At 45.9% G+C, this 22518-nt stretch overlaps 1 protein-coding gene across 2 annotated transcripts in view; it reads right to left on the bottom strand.

Annotated features, from left to right (window-relative positions):
- NDUFAF7 (NADH:ubiquinone oxidoreductase complex assembly factor 7) overlaps positions 1–22518 on the bottom strand; it is a 284953-nt gene that overhangs the window by 68331 nt on the left and 194104 nt on the right. The gene's annotated exons all lie outside the window — the stretch shown is intronic.

Genomic DNA, 22518 nt, shown 5'->3' with positions numbered 1-22518 from the left:
GATTCTCTTATGATTATCGCTAGTGGTTGCTAGTGATAATCACTGTTTGTAGGGAGAATACAATTGTTCAGTGGAAGGGATTCCCCTGTCACCACTGACTGTGCTGATGGGGGGAATTATGCAAATTTCTTTCCTGCAATCTGTGGCTGCAGGAAAGAAATCTGTACTATCTAAGTTTGTGAAGGTCTTAAAAGAACACAAGGGGGGAGGGAGACAGATGGGGGAGAGAAGCAAGGAAGATCGAGATAAGGACAGTTAATTTATTACAGTGTACTGGACTGTGCACTCACCAGTCCAGGATCAGACAGGCATTATTCACACACACAGAGGAATCTGCCTTCCGCAGCTGCTGATTTTCATTTTCCCGCCCACACATCCCCTCTCTCCAGATACAGCTGCACACCGGGGATAGTGTGGGCGGGGCGGGAAGACACAGGAGGAGCAGAGGTGATAGGAGGAGAGCTTTATTCCTCTCTGATCTCCCGTCAGTGAGGGGGGGGGGTGGGGGGTGGATGTGTTTGCTTGGCTGTGTGTAAGAGTGTCATAGACACTCTTACAGAGCTGCAGTGACCAGTCTTAGAATTTACAGGCTGATTTCTCCTGTCCTACGGACGGGAGCAGTCAGTCTGCTTTTTAACTGTCACTGAGATACAGAAATGGGAGGCTTGCCCGCCCCTGTGCTGGTGGAGTTCGTCCTTCCTGAAGTCTCTCTCCTCCCTGCCAATGAGGTTGCAGGGGGAGGGAGCAGATCGCTGGCCGTGGTTGTGCGAGCGGCTCTCGCATATTGCAGAGTGTCAGCAAGCAGAGGGAGGGGGAGAAATCTGACAGGATGCTCTGCCTTTCAGGAGAGCTTGTGTCCACTCGCGGTGACCCAAGCAAGATGCGGGACACCCAATACATTTAAGAAACAAAAGGTGTTTCAATTGGGGGGCACATGGTGGGGCACAGCACAATGTTGGGGGGGTCAGGGCCCCCTCTGGCCCCCCCTTAGTGACGCCATTGCTTCCAACACCTGTTCCAATAGATATCTGGAACAAAATGCCTCAGGATCAAACTTTGGGAGTCAATGGACAGTAACTGGTACTTGATATTGCTCTTCCCACACATGTAGAGAGAGACATAGCCTTAGCTGCAATCCTAGTATTTTCTGTAGAAGCAAACAGCATAAAAGAGTAAATCTGCCTTTGTTCTTTCCTTTTTACAGTCTTAGCAAGAGGATTACCATGTTTTATACAGTTATCATACAATTTAAATTCATAAAACAAACATGAAGCAAGCATCACCTCTTCATGAATTGGCTTACCTGATTCCTACACACATTTATTGTAGTGTATTTTCTACATTTCCTTTTGGACACAGATTGCTAATAACAATGCTGATTAGACTTTTTTTGCAAAATTAAAGTGGATGTAAACCCAATGTCATCCTTTCTAAACTACTGCCATAGGGGTTATCTATAAGGATATACATGCCTCCTGCATGTATCTTTACCTGTCAAATGTCTCCCCTCTGTCTGTTATGAGAGCTGAAAAACTGCATATTCTGTGGGTGGGTCTGTTGTCTGGAGCTCGGTGGGTGGAGTCGTGATGTCAGTAGACTCCCCGCCCACCTCTACACTCCCCTTGTCAATATGCATTTTCTCCTGTGTATTTCTAACTGAACTTCTGCTATGATCTCTAACATCCAGTAAAAAGACAGGAAAGTAACCACATGACTTCAGCATGCCAAATCATGCTGAGGCGTGGAACAGCCAATCCTTGCAGAGCTGCTGAAGAAAGGAGTGGGGGAGGGAATTAAAAAATCATGCATGTGTCTTAGGCTGTCACTCACAGCAACGGGGAGTATTTGACAAAGTTTTTGTCAGTTTGGCAAGATTTCTCCCACTGAACAATAAAAGAGGATTGCTCAGAGATGGATTAACTGATTAACTCTGTGTGGCAAGACTGGGCTCAAATGATAGGAAATCTTATACTCTACAGTATGATATAAAAAAAAAAAAAAAAAAAAACATTTCGGGTTTACATCCACTTTAATTTTAACCGTTGTGGAATATTTTGAATCCATTTTGGTTGCTCGAATACATACTATTTAGGGAGAATTATTGGAACATTCTACTGCTTACACTGAAATACCGCCTGCATAGACTATGCTCATCAGGGAATCATACTTACCATCCTAGTTACCATACAACTATTTTCTGAGTAGCATTTGTATTATGATGCAACATCAGATCATGCTAAATAAATCAACTATTCATTTATTCTATTTATTTATTTATTTTCTATTGGTTGAACTAGATGGACTTATGTCTCATTTCAACCTATGCAACAATGACAATAAGGATTGCCCACAAAACATTGAACATGAGCTGACTCTTATGTTCTAGGTAGTATGCATATGGTGATGGTTCGACTACAGTGATTAATAGCAACATAGAACTCAAGAAACTTTCTGGATGTGATACTTTTGAAAAAAAGTAAAAGGAGGACTTTTAAAGGTACCCAACAATACAACTGTTAGATATAAAATACCATAATTTTATTTTCAATGTGATTTAACCACTTCAGCCCCGGAAGGATTTACCCCCTTCCTGACCAGAGCACTTTTTGCGATTCGGCACTACGTCGCTTTAACTGACAATTGCACGGTCGTGCGACGTGGCTCCGAAACAAAATTGACATGCTTTTTTTTCCCACAAATAGAGCTTTCTTTTGGTGGTATTTGATCACCTCTGCGATTTTTATTTTTTGCGCTATAAACAAAATAAGAGCGGCAATTTTGAAAAAAATGCATTATTTTTTACTTTTTGCTATAATAAATATCCCCAAAAAATATATAAAAAACATTTTTTTTCCTCAGTTTAGGCCGATACGTATTCTTCTACATATTTTTGGTAAAAAAAAAAAAATCGCAATAAACGTTTATTGATTGGTTTGTGCAAAAGTTATAGTGTTTACAAAATAGGGGATAGTTTTATGGCATTTTTATTAATAATTTTTTTTTTACTAGTAATGGCGGCGATCAGCGATTTTTATCGGGACTGCAACATTATGGCGGACACATCGGACATTTTTGGTCGGACGTTGGACATTTTTGACACCATTGTCATTTATACAGCAATCAGTGTTATAAAAATGCACTGATTCCTGTGTAAATGACACTGACAGTGAAGGGGTTAACCACTAGGGGCGGGGGGGGGGTTAAGTGTGTCCTAGGGGAGTGATTCTAACTGTAGGGGGGATGGACTATGTGTGTCACTACACTGATCTCTGCTCCCGATTACAGGGAGCAGAGAACAGTGACACTGTCACTAGGCAGAACGGGGAGATGCCGTCCTTTCCGTGAGGCGATCGCGGGTACCCCCGCGGCGATCGAGTCCGCGGGACCCGCGATCCGACTCACGGAGATTGCGGCGCGCACACGGCGGCAAATTCAAAGTAACGTACGTTACTTTGCGCAGCCGGGCCATTCTGCCGACGTATATCTACAGGAGCCGGTCGGGAACTGGTTAAGAAGTCATGTGCATAATGTGTATTAAAACAATACAAATATGTGCTTTTCACCTTTTGCCACCTTTCAGCCACACATCTATCCACACCTGGCTTAACCACTTCAATACCAGACACTTTCACCCCTTCCCGCCCAGGACAATTTTCAGCTTTCAGCGCTGTCACACTTTGAATGACAATTGCGCGGTCATGCTACACTGTACCCAAACAAAATTTTTATCATTTTGTTCCCACAAATAGAGCTTTCTTATGGTGGTATTTGATCACCTCTGCGGTTTTTATTTTTTGCTAACCAAACTAAAAAAGAACAAAAGTTTTGAAAAAAAAAAGTTTTTCTTCGTTTCGGTTATAAAATTTTGTTTTCTCCTTCACTGACGGGCACTGATGAGGATGCACTGATATGTATAATTGATGGGCACTGATATGCGGCAATGATATGCAGCACTGATGGGCACCAATAGGTGGGACTGATATGCAACACTGGTGGGCACTGACTGGTGGCACTGATTGGCGGCTGTGATGGGCACTGACAGGCGGCTGTGATGGGCACTGACAGGCGGCTGTGATGGGCACTGACAGGCGGCTGTGATTGGCACTGACAGGCGGCTGTGATTGGCACTGACAGGTGGCACTGATGGGCAGCACTGATCTTGAGGTACTGACAGGTTTTGCTGCTGGGCACTGAGATGGGCACTGACTGGCACTGTGATGGGCACTGATTAGCACTAATATGGGCACTGTGAGCTGTGTTTTAATTGGGACACTGACAACTGAGGGGGCACATCTGAGGTGTTGTGGCACATCTGAGGGGGCTGTGCTGATAATCAATGTGCTGATTATCAGCACAGACCCCCCCCTCTGACAGGGAGAGATGCCGATCGGCTCTCCCTGTCAGCGCGAACTGAGAAATGCCGTTTACCGGCACTTCCTGGTTCTCACGATGATCAGCTGTGATTGGTCACAGCTGATCACGTGGTAAGAGGCCTCTGACAGAGGCTTCTTATCACGATCGGAGATGCGGGGTGTCGGACTGACACGCCGCACTCGCGATTGCCGCGCTGTGCACCCCCGCGGGGGCGCGCCAGGATTTTATCCTGCTGGACGTCATATGACGCCCAGTCAGGATAACACAACCACTTCCCGGATGTCATTCTGCATACGGCGGGTGGGAAGTGGTTAATCAACAATCCTTACACATATTTATCGTAGTGGTTTTTATACATTTAATTTTAGACACAGATCGCTAAAAATAACGCTGTTTATACTATTTTATATAAAAACCTTCCCTCTCTGAGGTGAGGGAGCACGCTCCTGAGAGTTCCTAGCTATACGGCATCCTTTCCCTGACAATTAAAATACTGCATTGGGCTTTCTTCTTATCTCAGTTGCTCCTGGTTATGGCTTCCTTTTGGTTGTTTGTGGCAGCAATTCCCTGACCTACCAGATAGTCCATTTTTTTTAGGACTGTCTCAATGGCTGAGAATCCTCTTCTTATTTGTCGTGTTATAACCAGTGAGACTCCTTGAGCTTTGTATCTGTGACACAACAGGGATTGGTACAGATTTTATCTGAGATTTCTTTTTTTTTTAATTTTTACCAAAATAGATTTTTATTGAAAATAAAACAAATCAGCATAACAGTATCATCATACAGTTGTACAAGAAGGAACAGAAATTCTTGCGATTGAGACAAATGTGTCAATGAATTGGCTATAACAGAAAATCTCTTATATTTACATTACAACATATGTAAGACAAGAGAGTTTTAACTATTAGAATAAAACAATAAGTTGACTGTAGAGAGAGTGATGCTGGTTACAATGGCAAAATTTTCAATTGCTGTTACAACCACTGGGGGAAAATTCCCATTCGTTGGATGATGGTGCAGGGATTAGTATGACAATTCAATCCATGTGCAGAGTAGAACTGCTGGTCGGGAGTTCTGTTAGGAGACCCGCACCGTAGAAGGTGTTAAGATGGGTTCTGGATGGATAGTGAAAAACATATGAAAGGAGGGAAGGGTGGGGGGAGAGGGGTGACCTAGGGGATATGGGGGGGGGGGGGGGATGGGGATACAGGAGGGAGATCAAGGTGACAGGGGGGTGGTTGTCTCCTCAGTCTCCGCCACTTGTAGTGTAAGTGCGGTCTGATATTGCTCTATGGTGAAGTAGATTAGGTTTGTTTGACCCCTATTGTCGGAGAGCTGCTCAGGGCTAATGTTGACATGCGACCTCCCATACTCGTCCCTTGTTTAGGGGTGGGAGGTCCATGTCGTCTGGGGAAGAAGAAGTATATACGGGTGGTGAGGTTGAAGGGATTATGCAGCGTAGATAGTGGATGGTGATCATAAGTGAGCAGGTCATGGTCGAAAGTTAGTTCATCAATGTCAGGTATCTGTCGGTTGATCGGAAATGAATCCAGCATGCCCACGTCTTGGAAAATCTAGCTGGGGAGTCTCGGGAGTTGGAAATGAGTTCTTCCATTTCAGCTATTTTGTTAATTTGTGTGAACCACTCTGGGATGGTCGGAACGTGAGAAGAACCCCAATGTCTTGGGATGCACATTTTTGCTGCATTCAGTAGGGGTAAGATCAGCGTCTTACTAGTAGTATGGAGTTGATAAATCTGAGTGATGAAAAAGGCATTGGGCTGGGGAGTGATCTAAGTTATAAGTTGATATTGATTCAGTGAGTTCTCGGACTTGTGTCCAGAATGGTTGAATAGCTGGGCATGACCACAAAATATGTAGCAATGTGCCCGGTTCTCCGTCACATCTCCAGCATTTGTTGGGCTACGAGGGGTTGAATTTATTTAAGATGGCTGGGGTTCTGTACCATCGTGTCAGGGTCTTATAGTTGTTTTCCTGAATTGAAACGTTTAGGGAGCCTTTATGGGCAATCGTAAACATATGTTCCCTTTGGTCTTCTGATAGTTCTGATTGTAATTCTCTTTCCCATGTTTTGCTTGCTTTCCCTTCTTTGGGTGAAGTTTCAGTAAATAGCATTGCATATATACTGGAGATTAAATGTTGTTGGGGATTGGATTGGGAGCAGAGGTGTTCAAATGGAGTAAATGGTCGCGATACAGAAGAGTCGCGATTGATTCCCTGTAAAAAATGGCGAATTTGAAAGTAGATCCAGAATGGTAAAGGGTCGCTAGTGATGGTGGGTGTTAATGTGAGGCGGTCTAAAAAAGAACTGTCGCGGAAGAATTGATGCGCTAGTATGTTTGGGAGTTGCCACTGACTTGCTAGGAATTGTGCGGACATACCCGGGAGGAAGGCAGGGTTCAGTCTTATAGGAGTTAAAGGTCCCGGAGTGGATGAGATGTGTAGTTTTTGGCAAGCTTCCCTGAAACAGCCAAGGGTCGGACCAATAAGAGGGTGTTCTTTGAGAGTGGGGGGGATATGTGTAGGCGCCAGCCAGGGTGTGGATCCCAAATGGAAGGGAGACAGTGATCCTTCCAGTCTGACCCAATCTTTGTATTGATTATGTAGTGACCAGTCCACAATTCGGGTAAGGTGACAGGCCCAGTAATATTTTTTCAGATCTGGAAAACCAATGCCCCCTTTCGTTTTAGGTCGTGTTAAGAGATCGTATGCGATTCTCGGATGTTTTTGTTTCCATAGAAAATCTGTACATAGTCTTCTCTAAGACAGGAAGAATGATGGGGGAAGTTTAATGGGGATGGCTTGCAGGATGTATAAGATGTGGGGAAGAATGTTCATTTTGATAATGGCCGCGCGCCCGAACCAGGAAAACAGTGGTTTGTTCCAATTTTTGAGGTCGTCAGATATAGCTTTGAGAGTGGGAAGATAGTTTTGTGCGAAAAGATCTGATAGGTTCGCTGTAAGGTAAATTCCAAGGTATTTAATTGCGTCGTGCCGCCATTGGAAGGGGAAGTTAGTTTCACACTGTGTAACAGTCTCTCGTGGGATGGTGACATTGAGGGCATGGGATTTGGTGAAGTTTATTTTAAAATTAGAGAGGCGTTGGAAGAGGTGAAAGTCGTTCAGTAAGTTTGGAATAGAGGTATGGGACTCGCTAAGGGAAAGTAGAATGTCGTCAGCAAAAGCTGCCATGTTATAGATGCGGCCTGCTATGGGTATTCCTTTAATATTTTCGTTCTTTCTGAGGCAGTTCAAGAGAGGTTCAAGGGTTAGTACAAAAAGGATAGGGGAGAGTGGGCAACCTTGCCTCGTTCCATTGGTTATGGAAAAGGCGTTTGACAGATGGCCATTAATCCGAACTCTGGCCGTGGGTGTCGTGTATAGGGACATGATTGAGTTGAACATACGATTTTGGAGGCCTAGGCGTCTCAACACTGCCCCCATATAGTCCCAGGCCAATCTGTCAAACGCCTTCTCCGCGTCCAACGACAGGAAGAAACCCTTATGTTTAGTGGTTGTCGTCCAGTGGTGGAGATTTATGGCTTTAATAGTGTTATCTCTTGCCTCTCGACCTGGAATAAAACCAACCTGGTCCTTATCTATCAGAGATGGTAATAGAGGAAGCAAGCGATTGGCTAAGATTTTTGCGAAGAGTTTTATGTCAACATTTAGTAGTAGGGTTGTCCCGATACCACTTTTTTAGGCCCGAGTACAAGTACCGATACTTTCTTTCAAGTACTCGCCGATACCGATTACCGATACTTTTTTTTTAAATGTCACGTGACAGTGTTTTTTGGGTTTTTTTTTGTTTTTTTTTTTTTTTAACAGTGCTTGCTTTTTTTTTTTTGGGGGGGGGGGGGTTAACGGGGTATGTGTGTGTTTTTTTTTTTTTTTTTATTTACAACTTTTATTTTTTACAATAATATTTTTTTTATTCTTTATTGTTTTTTTTTTTTTTTGTTTTTTTTTAATCAGCCCTTTTGGGGGGCTTTGGTGAGATATCAGGGGTCTTAACAGACCTCTGATATCTCCCCCTTGAGACAGAGAAAGAGACCGAGGATAGAGATTCCCCAGTCCCTTTCTCTGCAGCCTCAGCTGCACTGAGAATGAATGGAGAGAAGACAGCGGCTTCTCTCCATTCATAAACTGACACATCGTAATCACAGGAGATTACAATGTTTCAGTTATTGTGAATGGACAGAGTCAGCTGACTCTATCCATACACAAAGGAAGGAGGAGGGGGACTGAGGAACGGAGGGGGAGAACGGAGGGAGACAGATAAGGAGAGAGGAACGGAGGGGACAGATGAGGAGAGCAGAACGGAGGGGACAGATAAGGAGAGCAGAACGGAGGGGACAGATAAGGAGAGCAGAACGGAGGGGACAGATAAGGAGAGCAGAACGGAGGGGGATAGCGGAGAGGCACAGAGGAAAGGAGGGGGCACGGAGGAGGATGCAGTGACATACAGCGGTGACCGATCACCGCTGTATGTCACTAAAGCTGGTGAAAGCCGCTGGGGGAGAATCTTGTAACTCCCCCACGCGCCGATCACAGCTGTCTTCCGGGTATCGGGGAAGCATCGGGAGCATTTGCCCGAGTACAAGTACTCGGGCAAATGCTCGGTATCGGTGCCGATACCGATACTAGTATCGGTATCGGGACAACCCTATTTAGTAGGGAAATCGGCCTATAGTTGGTTACTAGAGTCGTGTCTTTCCCTTCCTTTGGTATAACTGTAATGTGAGCTTCGAGGAGTCTGTGGAAGGGAAGCGTGGAGGAGAATAGGGAGTTAAAAGCTCTGAGAAAGGGGCCAGTGAGTGTCTCTGTGAAGATTTTAAAATATACGGCTGTGAATCCGTCTGGGCCGGGACTCTTGCCGGCTTTTAATTGTTTGATTGCATTTTTAAGTTCATCTTCCGAGATGGGGAGTTCTAATTGGCGGGCGTCTTCTCTGTCAATGGGTTTAGGACAATGTTCTTTTAGAAAGTTTTTAATAAGGGATCGTCTAGTGTTGTTATTAGAGGGTCCGTCAGCTGGGGTATCGAGGTTGTACAGCATGGAATAGTACGCCTCAAATTGGGAAGCTATGTCTGGGGCTGTGACTTTCGACCTACCTTGGGAATCATTGATAGTATGAATGGTAGAACGAGCTTTGTTCTTTTGGATGGCTCTGGCTAAGTATTTGCCGCTCTTATTTCCAAATTCATAGAATAATTTCTGTTGTAGAATAAATTTACGTTTTGTTTTGTGGGATAGTTCTGTGAGTAAATACTCTCTGGTTTGTGTGAGTTCTTGGTATGTCTGCTGGGCCTGAGTTTGTTTATGAGCTAGCTCTAGAGTTTTAATCTTCTGAATCAGGTTTGTGATTCTGGCTTGATGGGCTTTTTTCCGCGACGTTTTTAGGGCAATGAGTTTTCCCCTCAGGACGCACTTGTGGGCCTCCCATTGTGTTAGTGGAGCTGTTTCCCCGTTGTCATTGTCGATTAAAAAATTGTGTATGGCTTGCCTAATGTTCGTGATATCTTCTTCTGAGGTCAATAGAGTAGAATCTAAGCGCCATATCTTAGAGACAGTCTGGTGGTCAGGGAAGGTCAATGTCATTGTAATTGGGTGGTGATCGGATAGGAGCATTGGTTCGATTGTCGCATGGGAAAGAAAGGGAAGGTCTGGCTGGGAAAGGAAGAGGTAGTCAATTCTGGAATATCTGTTATGAGGGGCGGAGAAGAATGTGTAATCTTTTACGTTTGGATGGAGAGTGCGCCAAGTGTCATGTAAAAGCAATTCATTAAATTGTAGTTTGATTTGGCGTAGGGTTCTGTATGGCAACGATGTGGTGCCTGATGAGGTGTCCAATAGTGGGTACAGAGCTACATTAAAGTCTCCCCCGAGCACGGTTAGACCAGTAGAGAAGCCTGATAGAAGTTGAGAGATCTGTCTAAAGAAACTAGATTGTGCAGAGTTAGGGCTGTAGATGTTTGCCAAGGTTACTGTCAGAGAGCTCACCTTGCTGGTCATGGGATTGGCCGCCTGGGGGCGTGCCTGTGAGCAAGCCGGCCTATTTAAGTTTGTCAGGCACTCTGTTCAGTGCTGCCTGATCATCAGCTTCCAGTGCCATAGTTCCTGTTTCCTGTCTTGTCTTCCTGATCTCCTGACGACCCGGATTGCCCTTGGATTCTCCTGTTTGCTGCCTGTACCTGACCTTGGCCTGTTTGACTCTGCTTCTGCCTGCTCCTATTGTACCTTGCTGCCAGTCTGTTGCCGAACCCTGCTTGTGTCCCGATCTGCCTGTCTTGCTCCTGCTCAGCACCTGTTACCAGTGTTACGGACTACTGACCTGTTGTCTGAAGATCATCTCTCATCCTGTACCTGGATCTCTTCAGCAGGCTCTCATACCATTCCGCACTCTCGTGCCTCCTGTCTGCTCTACCAGGGGCCGTGAGTCGGATAAGTAAGGGAGTCTACCCTCTGCCCAAGCGGACTCATCAGTCTGGTAAGTAAAAGTCTGACAGTATCAGGCAGCCATGACTGAGTCCGGGCAGGGGGCCTCCCCCCATGGATGAACTATGTAGACACCTGGCAGGACTTACCCAGGCCGTGAAAAGCCTTCAGGAAGGTTACTCAAGATTGGAGGAACAAGTCCAGGCCTTATCTTCCTCTTCCAACCCCCAGGGGGCATCCTCTCCTGGATTCCAATCTTCACCCTCCATAGTAATGCTTCCTCCAGAGCCCAGAGTACCCACTCCCGAGAAATTTGCCGGTGAACGCAGCAAGTATCGTGCCTTCCACAATTCCTGCGAACTCTACTTTGCTCTGCAACCTCGCACGTTTTCACTGGAAGCGACCAAAGTAGGCTTTGTTATTTCCCTGCTGACAGGTGAGCCACAAACCTGGGCTTACCGCCTTCTGGAGCAAAAATCTATCTCCCTAGATAGCCTAGACAATTTCTTCGGGGCCATGTCCCAATTATATGAAGATCCCCAACTGACAGCGACTGCTGAAGCTGCACTGCACTCTCTGCAACAGGGTCGCAGAGCGGCCGAAGATTATGCAGTCGACTTCAGACGTTGGAGCGCCGATACGGACTGGAACGACGCTGCCCTGCGTCATCAGTTCAGAATGGGGCTATCTGACCCACTCAAGGACGAGTTGGCTCGAGTGGGGGTACCTCAGTCTTTGAAAGACCTCATCGATCTCTCCATCCAGATTGACCGTCGCCTAAGAGAGCGTCGGTCAGAAAGGTCTACCAGCCACCTTCGTCCCACCTGGATGTTACCCAAGGTTCCCAGTCCGGTCAGTCAGTTTCCTCCGGCTTCATCTGTCTTGACTCCAGAACCCCCTGAACCCATGCAACTCGGTCTGCTCCGGCCTACGCTTACTCCAGAGGAAAAGATGCGCAGACGAACCCACAACCTGTGCCTATACTGCGGTGAATCCGGGCACTACGTGAGAGCCTGCCCCAACAAGATGCGTGTCGTTCTGCCTCTTCAATGTGTGCATCTGTGTTACCTAAACTTGGTTCTCATCTCGCTCTTTCCTTCACTTTGCAGCTTCCAGGAGGGAGTATTCCAGTGTCAGTAATTATTGATTCCGGCGCATGCAGCTGTTTCATCGATTTGACCTTTGCTGCCAACCATCGTATTCCGCTTCAACCTAAGGCTCAGGGGCTTGCTGTCCATCTAGCGGATGGATCCATCCATAGTTCAGGCCCGGTCACTCAAGAGACCGTCCCCTTGCTGGCCACCATGGGTACCCACCATCAGGAGATTCTGCGTCTGGATGCCATCTCTTCTCCTCTCTTCCCTATTATCCTAGGGATGCCCTGGCTGCAGGCCCACAATCCCAGTATCAACTGGGCCACAGGAGAAGTCAAATTTCTCTCTGAGTATTGCCAACAGCATTGTTTACAGCAATCTTCTGACATGACCTCCCAACTCCTGTGCTTGGACTTAGATGCTAGAGAAAAACAAGGAAGAGGGGCGCCACTGAATATGTATCAGATTAAATTTATTATTAAAAAACAATATCCACTCACATGTAAAACTGAAGTGTAGATCTCAGGTACATCTCATGACACAAGAAGGAGCGGAGGACTACAAGTGGCAGCAAGTCCGAATGCACTAACATCACCTCTCATAGGCTGAAGATGAGCTGTACTGAGCCAATTTTGTAGTCCATAAGCACACCACAAGCAGGAGAGCAGGGGAGCCGTCTAGGATGGTGTGGGTTCCAGGAGAAGAGGGTGAGGGTGTCCAGGCTGGTACCAAAGTGTAGAGCGGTGTGTCCCAAGGTCTCGTCCGGCGTCCATGATGGAAGTAAAGCACGGCCGTATGATTGGAGCCAGAACGAGGCTCGGATCCAAGGCTGTATGACTGTCCTATAGAACTGTTACCTGGTACTGAAGTTCCATTTGGGAGAATCTTCCCGTTAACTGAGCAGGAGTTAGACGCATTAAAGACTTACATAGATGAAAACTTGGAAAAAGGGTTCATTCGTCCTTCTACCTCCCCAGCCGGTGCCGGCATCTTCTTTGTTGAGAAGAAGGACCACTCGTTACGTCCCTGCATCGATTACCGGGAGTTGAATAAGATCACCATTAAGAATCGTTATCCCTTGCCTTTAGTACCTGAACTTTTTTAAAGATTAGGAACCGCAGTCATATTCACGAAACTAGATCTCCGCGGAGCTTATAACTTGATCCGTATCAGAAAAGGGGACGAATGGAAGACGGCCTTCCGTACTCGATTCGGGCACTTCGAGTACCTTGTCATGCCATTTGGATTATGCAACGCTCCCGCAACCTTCCAACATTTCGTCAACGATAATTTCTATGATTACCTGGATCTGTATGTAATAGTATACCTTGACGACATCTTGATCTTCTCCTCTTCACTAACCGATCACCGTAGACATGTCTGCAATGTCCTAACCCGGCTTAGGCAACACGGCCTCTATGCAAAACTCGAGAAATGCGAGTTTAAACATCAATGTATTCAGTTCTTGGGCCTAGTCATCTCAGTGGAGGGTATCAGGATGGACCCCCAAAAGGTGTCTGCTATTCTGATTTGGCCCGCTCCGATAGATAAAAAAGGGGTACAACGCTTTACTGGCTTTGCCAATTTTTACCGGAAGTTTATTAAAGGTTTTTCTGCAATCATCGCTCCAATCACCGAATTGACCAAACAGGGAACCCGATTCTCTTGGACTGACAAAGCCCAGTTGGCTTTCGAAAGACTCAAAAAGCTATTTACTTCAGCCACTATTTTGAAACACCCTAACCCTGTCCTACCATTTGTCTTGGAGGTCGACGCTTCGGAGATCGCAGTGGGAGCGGTACTCTCTCAACGACAGGGCGCCAAGGCCCTCCTCTATCCAGTAGCGTTCTTTTCACGCAAACTTTCAATTTCGGAAAGAAATTATGACGTGGGGGATCGAGAACTTCTGGCCATCAAGGCGGCTCTGGAGGAATCGCGTTACCTATTGGAGGGTGCTGCACATCCTATTCTGGTCTACACCGACCACAAGAATCTGCAATACCTGAGAACAGTCAAAAGATTAAGACCTCGTCAGGCCAGATGGGCACTTTTTTTCTCACGATTCCAGTTTCACATAACTTACAGGCCTGGTTCCAAGAATATAAAGTCAGATGCTCTTTCCCGCATGTTTTACGATTCAGAGAAGACCGTATCTCCGGATACGATTCTTCCTTCGGGGAACTTCCTGCTCCTCCAAGGGGACCTTGTTTCACGGATAAGACAGGCCTTGGTGGGAATGCTTCCGTACCCCGAAACCGATTGGAGAGAGGGCCTGTTTTGGCGAAGAGACAAGATCGTGGTTCCCGAGAAGCGAAGGGTAACTGTGATGGAACTATGTCATGATCATAAGTTGGCCGGACATTTCGGTGTCCTGAAAACCACTGAGCTGGTACAGCGCACCTTCTGGTGGCCTCAATTAGCCTGTGACTGTAAAAATTTTGTGGATTCATGCAACACTTGTGCTCGGAGTAAGAACACCAGGATAAAGGCCTGGGGATTATTAAAACCCTTACCTGTTCCAGAGAGGCCATGGAAGATGATATCAATAGACTTCATCGTGGAATTGCCCCCCTCCGAGGGTTTCTCTACTATTTTTGTTGTGGTAGACAGGCTGTCGAAGATGGCACATTTCCTCCCCACGAAGGGTACACCTTCGGCTATGGATACGGCAAAGATTTTTGTCAAAGAAGTGGTTAGGTTACATGGAGTCCCAGCAAGCATTGTGTCCGATCGGGGTGTTCAATTCACTTCAAGGTTCTGGAAGGCCTTCTGTGGTTCCCTCGAAATTGAATTGGCCCTTTCATCCGCCTATCATCCCCAGACGAACAGGCAAACAGAGAACCAACCAGACCTTGGAGCAATACCTCAGGTGCTTCTCTGCCTTCTCTCAGGATGACTGGGTTTCCTTATTACCCGTTGCAGAATTCTCCTATAACAACTCCTTGCACTCTGCCATCAATCAAACACCATTTTACGCTAATTACGGGTTCCATCCATCATTTCTACCAATCTCAGTACCTGAATGCTCCGTTCCGGCCGTCTCAGAGACTATGAATTTCTTTTCCACCAACAATAAGATCCTACAAGAGACAATGGCCAAATCCCAGGATTACAATAAAAAAAATGTTTGATAAGAAGAGGCGTGGAGAATTGATCTTGGAGCCCGGCAACCAAGTGTGGTTGTCCACAACTAACCTGAAAATGTCTTGTCCCTCTAGGAAATTAGGCCCTAAGTTTATGGGTCCGTTCCCAGTGAAGAGGAAAATAAATGATGTGACCTATGAACTTGATTTGCCAGACTCTCTAAAAGTAGACCCGGTCTTCCATGTGACACTGCTGAAACCTGCAACCTCTAATCCTTTTGCTGGTCGCACTGTCGGCCCACCCAAACCTGTCATAATTGACAACGAAGAGGAATTCGAGGTAGAGGCAATCCTTGACTGTAGGAAAAGGAGGAATGGAATTCAGTATCTTATTAAATGGAAGGGGTATGGTCCGGAACTTTTACAGACTTTCAGAAATGTTCATGCCTCCAAGTTGGCCCGGCTGGGCATCCGGAGGCTTCCCTTAGGGAGGGGGCACTGTCAGAGAGCTCACCTTGCTGGTCATGGGTTTGGCCGCCTGGGGGCGTGCCTGTGAGCAAGCCGGCCTATTTAAGTTTGTCAGGCACTCTGTTCAGTGCTGCCTGATCATCAGCTTCCAGTGCCATAGTTCCTGTTTCCTGTCTTGTCTTCCTGTTTACCTGATCTCCTGACGACCCGGATTGCCCTTGGATTCTCCCGTTTGCTGCTTGTACCTGACCTTGGCCTGTTTGACTCCGCTTCTGCCTGCTCCTATTGTACCTTGCTGCCAGTAGCTGCCGAACCCTGCTTGTGTCCCGATCTGCCTGTCTTGCTCCTGCTCAGCACCTGTTACCAGTGTTACGGACTACTGACCTGTTGTCTGAAGATCATCTCTCATCCTGTACCTGGATCTCTTCAGCAGGCTCTCATACCATTCCGCACTCTCGTGCCTCCTGTCTGCTCTACCAGGGGCCGTGAGTCGGATAAGTAAGGGAGTCTACCCTCTGCCCAAGCGGACTCATCAGTCTGGTAAGTAAAAGTCTGACAGTTACAGGCCGGCCCTGTATCTTACCTTTTAAAAAGATGTATCTGCCTTCCTTATTAATAAGGAAATCAGTGAGTTCCCAGATTAAGTTTTTGGAGATCAGGATTGAAACTCCCTTAGTTTTTGCCTGTGGGTTGGTAGAGTGATAGGAATGCGGGAACCAGTGATTTGTGAGCTTGGGAATCTTATCTGCACGGAAATGGGTTTCCTGTAGGAAGACGATGTTGGTTTTTAGTTTGTGCATCAAAGAAAGAACTTGGCTGCGTTTCTCTGGAATATTGAGCCCTTTTACGTTTAGGGATGTCACTTTTAGCGTGTCATGTTTGGTGGTGGGTTTTATGTGTGACATATTGTTTTTTTTTTTTTTTTTTTTCTTTTTTTTTTTTGGGGGGGGAGAGGCTTTAGATGAATGAGAACTTCTGTTGGATTAGTCTATAAACCCTCTTAAGTGTGCTAGAGGGTGGATCGTGGGGATGTTGGTGGTCTGGGAGGGATCGGAGTGGCGGTATTGAGGTGGCGGAGACCGAGGAGGCGGTGGAGGGGGAGTGGAGGAGAGGTAGAAAAAACTAAGTGTGGCTGAGGAATAAGGAAGGAGAGGCAGAGGGGGGAAAGGGAGCTACGGGGGGGAAAGGGAGCTACGGAGGGGAGGGAGAGCGGGGGAAAAAATGGGATAGGAAAAAGGAAAAAAAAAAATCAAAATAACTATGAGGGAGAAAGGTGTGCCGGAGGTAAGGGAGGGTTCAAGGACCCCCCTTATGGGGTGGTATGTTGTCCGGTATAGGTCAACGGGAAAGATGAGTTCCCGTTGTGTGGAGAGGTGAAAGGTGCCGGTAGTAACGGAGTTGGATGGAAAGTATAATCCTCTGGCCCTCAGAGGTGTGTGGATGTTCGAGATAGGAGAACGAGCCAGTAAGTTATAGTATTTAGCTTGGGGATTATGGTTTAATCGGGGGAGATCTTGATTTTAAAATGGTGTCACGTCGTAAGACAAAATACCAAGTGAGGTCATTGGGGGCAGAAGATTATATCCGCTTAATTGGGGGAATGCCACCATAGGCATTGTGAGAATAGGAAGTGGATGTCTACCGTTGAGTCATTCAAATGTTCATCGAAACAAGAAAGGAGTCAGCTAAGTAATTTACCTTGTAACATTAACCAAGCATTATATAATTAGCACGTATCCCTTACTGTGATTGTCGCGTTTTCCACGTTTATCTTCCCCCCAGAGTAGGCCTCCAGCGTGTGCGACCGAATCCCATTCGGTTTGAGTACAGGTGACCCGAGAGTCCACCATAAAGGTAGACCAACTTGACCCATCCGAGTGTATGCTCGTCTAAACGGTCATGACATAGAAACCACTACATAGGTGGGGTGTAGGGGTCGAACACACACGCCGCAGGTCCACCCGGGTGCTTCTGCTTAGTTACTTAAGATAAGCAGCGTTGGTTGTGCTGCAACACTAATAAAAGAAAGTAAAACAACACAGCATTAAATGTTGTCAGGCACAAGGCAAGCCTTTGAATGAGGCCGGCCATTTAGTTGGTGGGGGATCTAGCAATCTTCAACATACAGCCTTAACAATAAACAATGAATATTCGTATAATATCAGTAACAATAGCAGTAACATTACCCTCTTGTAGGATTATTTGCCTTCTTTGGGTTTTAACTCAACTGGGGATAACAGGTTAACTTTCTACGTCATTAAGAATGCAGGGTGGGCGAATCCACACAGAGAAATGCTTCTACGGGGGTCGCTAGGATATACAGGGTAAACCTTGTTTGACAGCCTAGTGGATGTCAAGGCTTAGGGACCCGTTTTACCCTGTTGGTTGGTTCCAGGAGAGGGTGAGGGAGAATCTGAGCATACAAAGATGATCTCTTTATGTTAGGGAGACATCAATTGAGGTTGGGTACAGAGGGATTGGGTGGAGCTTAGGTTCTGTGTGGAGTCGTCCCTCCAGAGAGGGATTTACACTAGTAACAAACAATTGTGAAAACCAGTCCTTTTTCGAAGGATTGCAAGTTAATATAAGAGGACTCTGTCTTGAAAGTGTGTCTTATACATTCCAATGCAGGGGGTGATATTTGCTCAAGAAGGTTCAAACAAGCTTGTTTGGGAGTTAAGTGAGGGGGTGGCAGGATGGGGAAATAGAGAGGGAATAGAGAGGGGGGAGACTATTTAGAGGGCTTTGTAGTAGTCTCATATATTATTCGTCTTCATGCATGCGTGGGTTATACTTGCGTGACAATGGTCTTGTTGATTGGAGTCCATTCGCGTTGTATGAGTCACTGTTAGATGACTCAGATGAGGGAGATCGGGTGTAGTGATGGGTTCGTAGATCTTGTGTTGATTTTGTGGTGTGAGGAAAAAAAAAAAAAAGCGGGGGATGTTTTCTGAAAGTAGGCCAGTCTCTGGATCCAAGTGGTGGGCATCCGTCAGGAACTAGGTGAGGGGAGGGGAGGGGATTGTACTAGTCCTTTGAGCCAAAATATCTTGCCTCCAATACGTCGGGTTTCTGTATGTAGGTAGTTGAGTTGTAGCAGTTTTGATTGAAGTCTGTCTTACAGAGTCATTTATAAGGTAGCGGGTTTAAGGGCTTCAGGTGATCGATAAGAGATGGGGAGCTGCCCCATTATTCAGGACCTCCATGGCGGGGGCGTCTGGGCAGGAGAAGCCGTGGGGCTGTTGTCTGCGGGATTCCTGGGTCCTGTGGACGTGTTGGTCCTGGGTGAGTTGGATCTGCGCCTTCTTATATGGAACTCATCGCGGACTGGGATGGCATCCATGGAGTTAGATCTTCTGGGTTGAAGAGGTCTAAGAGAGCGGTACCAATCAGGTAGTTCAATGCAGGGTATATTCAGAGTTTCGCAGAATGTGGCGAGATCTTCAGGCACCCTCAGATTAGCTGTACGCCCTTGTGTTGATGCCGAGAGGCAAAAGGAGAACTTCCAGCGGTACTGAATTCCGTTTGTGCGTAGTAGATCAAGGAGAGGGCGCAAATCTCTTCTATTTTGAAGAGTGATGGGCGATAGATCTTGAAAGATTTTTATTTCTGAGCCTTGGCATGATAGGTTGCGACGATCTCTGGCCCTGCGAAGGATTTCTTCTTTCAGCTTGAAATTCACTAGGCAGCATACCACATCTCTGGGAGGATCTGTGTCTCTGCCCCTGGGTCTGAGGGCCCTGTGTAGGCGTTCACATTCAATGGGGGTCTCAGGGGGTCTGCCTAATAGATCGTTAAATACAGCTATGGTTGCCTGGGCAAGTTGGGTATGATCGATTGTCTCTGGCATGCCTCTTACCCGTATGTTGTGCCTTCTGCCACGATTGTCCAGGTCTTCCATGTATCTGTATAGATCTCTGAGCTGGACAGAGTGCGCTTGGGATGAAGTCTGGAGCCGATGGATGGCATTCTCATTGTGTGCTGCTGATTCCTCTATGTTCTCCATACGGACCGTCATGGACTGGATGTCCCTCTTTAGGTCCGTGATTGCTGATGCCAAAGTGGCTTTAATGTCCTCTGCCACTGATCTCAGGTCCCCTATGTTTAAGGGCTGCTCTGTCGCCATGTGAGGTGTGGGCGAGTTCATCTGGTGTCTGCCAGAGGGGCTGAGGCTGGAGGAGCGCGCTGTGGAGGAGTAGGCCTGAGATGAAGCCGGGGCCTCGTGTGATTGCGTCCGGAATATCTCCGGTATACTGCGGCTCGCTTGGGAATCGGGTCTCCGCGGGGAACGGGATGGGGATGGGTTCCCCTTAGATTTCCCCATGTTTGCGCTGTGGATGGCTCTGCTAGACTGAGAAAAATACCTCTGAGGACCGGAGTGCAGGGATCAGGCGCCCATCAGAGTCCGGCACCAAACCACGCCCCCCCCTGAGATTTCTATTATGCTTTGATATCTGCAGGTTCAATTTTGCTGCTACCGTATCTCACTTATGTAATATTCCCTGGCATTTTGGTGGTGCTCCTTGGTGATCCCAGCGCTCTCCCCAAGACATTTTGTGGTATTGCTTCAGCATATTATGAAATTTGAGTACAATATTGTAAACCTCGTTCACACTCCTGAAGAAGTGGAACTTGTTTCCGAGAAACACGTTGAGAGCTATTCCCACTTCCAATCGCATACAAACCAAATCCAATATTAGAAGTTTGAGTACCTCACGCTATACCATATATATTATTATTACTATACAGGATTTATATAGCGCCGACAAATTACTCAGCGCTTTACAACATTAGGGCAGACAGTACAATTACAATACAATTCAATACAATACAGGAGGAATCAGAGAGCCCTGCTCATTAGAGCTTACAATCTAGGAGGGAGGGTCAAGTTACACAAAAGGGTAATAGCTGTGGGGGATGAGCTAATAGAGAAAATAGTGCAGTTGTGAGATGGAGGCAGGACAGGCTTCTCTGAAGAGGAAAGTTTTCAGGGATCGCCTAAAAGTGGATAAATTTGGAGACAGTCTGACAGATTGGGGTAGGGAATTCCAGAGGATGGGCAAGGCTCGGGAGAAGTCCTGGAGGCGGATATGGGAGGAGGTGATGAGGGAGCTAGAGAGCAGGAGGTCCTGGGAGGAATGGAGAGGGCGATTAGGTTGGTATTTTGAGACTAAGCTAGTGATGTAACTGGGGACAGAGTTGTGGATGGCTTTGCAACTTATTGTTAGTATTTTGAATTTAATTCGTTGGGTGAGTGGCAGCCAACGGAGGGATTGGCAGAGAGGAGTAGCAGAACACTGAGCGGTTTGTAAGGTGGATGAGTCTGGCAGCAGCATTCATGATGGACTGAAGGGGGGGATAGTCTATTTAAAGGTAAGCCAATGAGGAGTGTGTTGCAGTAGTCAAGGCGAGGGATAACCAGGGAGTGAATCAGGAGCTTTGTGGTTTCATTGTGAACATATATAGATTATATGTTCATCTAACAATTACTGGGGGTGCAAGTGCTCTAGTGAATTAGGTTTTTTCATATTCATTGGTGCAATACGAATAATTGTATTGTGTTTTAATATACATTTTGCCCATAACTTTTTAGATACGATGCAAATAAAATTATGATATTTTAACCACTTCTGGACAAAGCCTATTTTTGACAGTTGCAGTTTAAATAATTTTTTTTTGCTCGAAAATTACTTAGAACCCCAAACATTATATATTTATTTTTTAGGCACCCTAGAGAATAAAATGGAGATCGTTGCAATACTTTATGTCACACCGTATTTGCTCAGCAGTCTTACAAACGCAATATTTTTGGATAAAAATACACATTTTTAACAAAAAAAAAAAATTATAAGAAAACAGTAAAGTTAGCACACTTGTTTTCTATATTGTGAAAGACAATGCTACGGTGAGTAAAGTGATACCCAACATGTCATGTTTCAAAATTGCGCCCGCTCGTGGAATGGCAACAAACTTTTGCACTTAAAAATCTCCATAGGCGACGATTAAAAATTTCTACAGGTTACCAGTTTAGAGTTACAGAGGTCTAGTGCTAGAATTATTGCTCCCACTCTAACGATGGCGGCGATACCTCAAATGTGTGGGTTGAACACCATTTACATATGTGAGCGTGACTTGCGTATGCGTTCACTTCTGCACGTGAGCTCGGAGGGACGGGGCGCTTTAAATTTATTTTTTTCCTTATTTCACTTCTTATTTTTTGGATCACTTTTATTCGTATTACAAGGAATGTAATAGAAATAAGCAGGACAGGTCCTCTTTAATGTGAGATCTGGGGTCAAAAAGACCTTAGATCTCACATCTACACTTAAAAGCAATACAAATAAATAAATAAATGTTTTTTTTTTTACTCAAAAAATAAAAAATGGGCCCTTTAAAGGCCAGAGGGCGGAAGGGACGTTTGACGTTGCTCTGGTTCTCCAAGGGCATAAAGTCAAGTAGGGGCCATCTTACCCTTACTTGACTTCCTGTCCATCCATCACAACGATCGGATCATTTCCGCCGCTGCCGACGGGTCCGGTAAGCGGCGGAGACATCCGGGAGGGAGCACCGCCACCCATAAAAGTGAGCTTGCGGCGAATCCGCCGCTGAGACCACTTTTATGTGAAAGCAAACCGCCTGCTGTTTAAAAAGATACAGGGTTATGGACAGCTATCTGCTGCCATAACAACAGTATTTAACGTCACAGTAATGATGTATATATACAGTGGGGGCGGTCTGGAAGTGGTTAAGTTATATTATTGTGTACCTTAAAAGACTGCATTTTACCCTTTTCAGTTACACACCACTTTTAAGATGCAGTACCTAGTGTCACACAATACCTTGTCCCTCTAATCCATTTAAATGTGGTTACATTTTACACTGGATACATAAGCCATGGTTTGGTTTGGGGAGTTGCATTTACATGTGTGGGTAAGATTACGAATTATCACCTTTTTATATTCAAAAAATTTGCTATCATCATCTACTGTATATAAATACGTTCATTTTGCATTCTGTAAATGTCACCTTGTTTAAGGGG

Source organism: Aquarana catesbeiana, linkage group LG04 (assembly GCF_042186555.1).
Source record: "Aquarana catesbeiana isolate 2022-GZ linkage group LG04, ASM4218655v1, whole genome shotgun sequence".
NCBI lineage: Eukaryota > Metazoa > Chordata > Amphibia > Anura > Ranidae > Aquarana > Aquarana catesbeiana.
The sequence above is the reverse complement of the archived record's forward strand: the minus strand, read 5'-3'. Positions and strand labels throughout refer to the sequence as shown.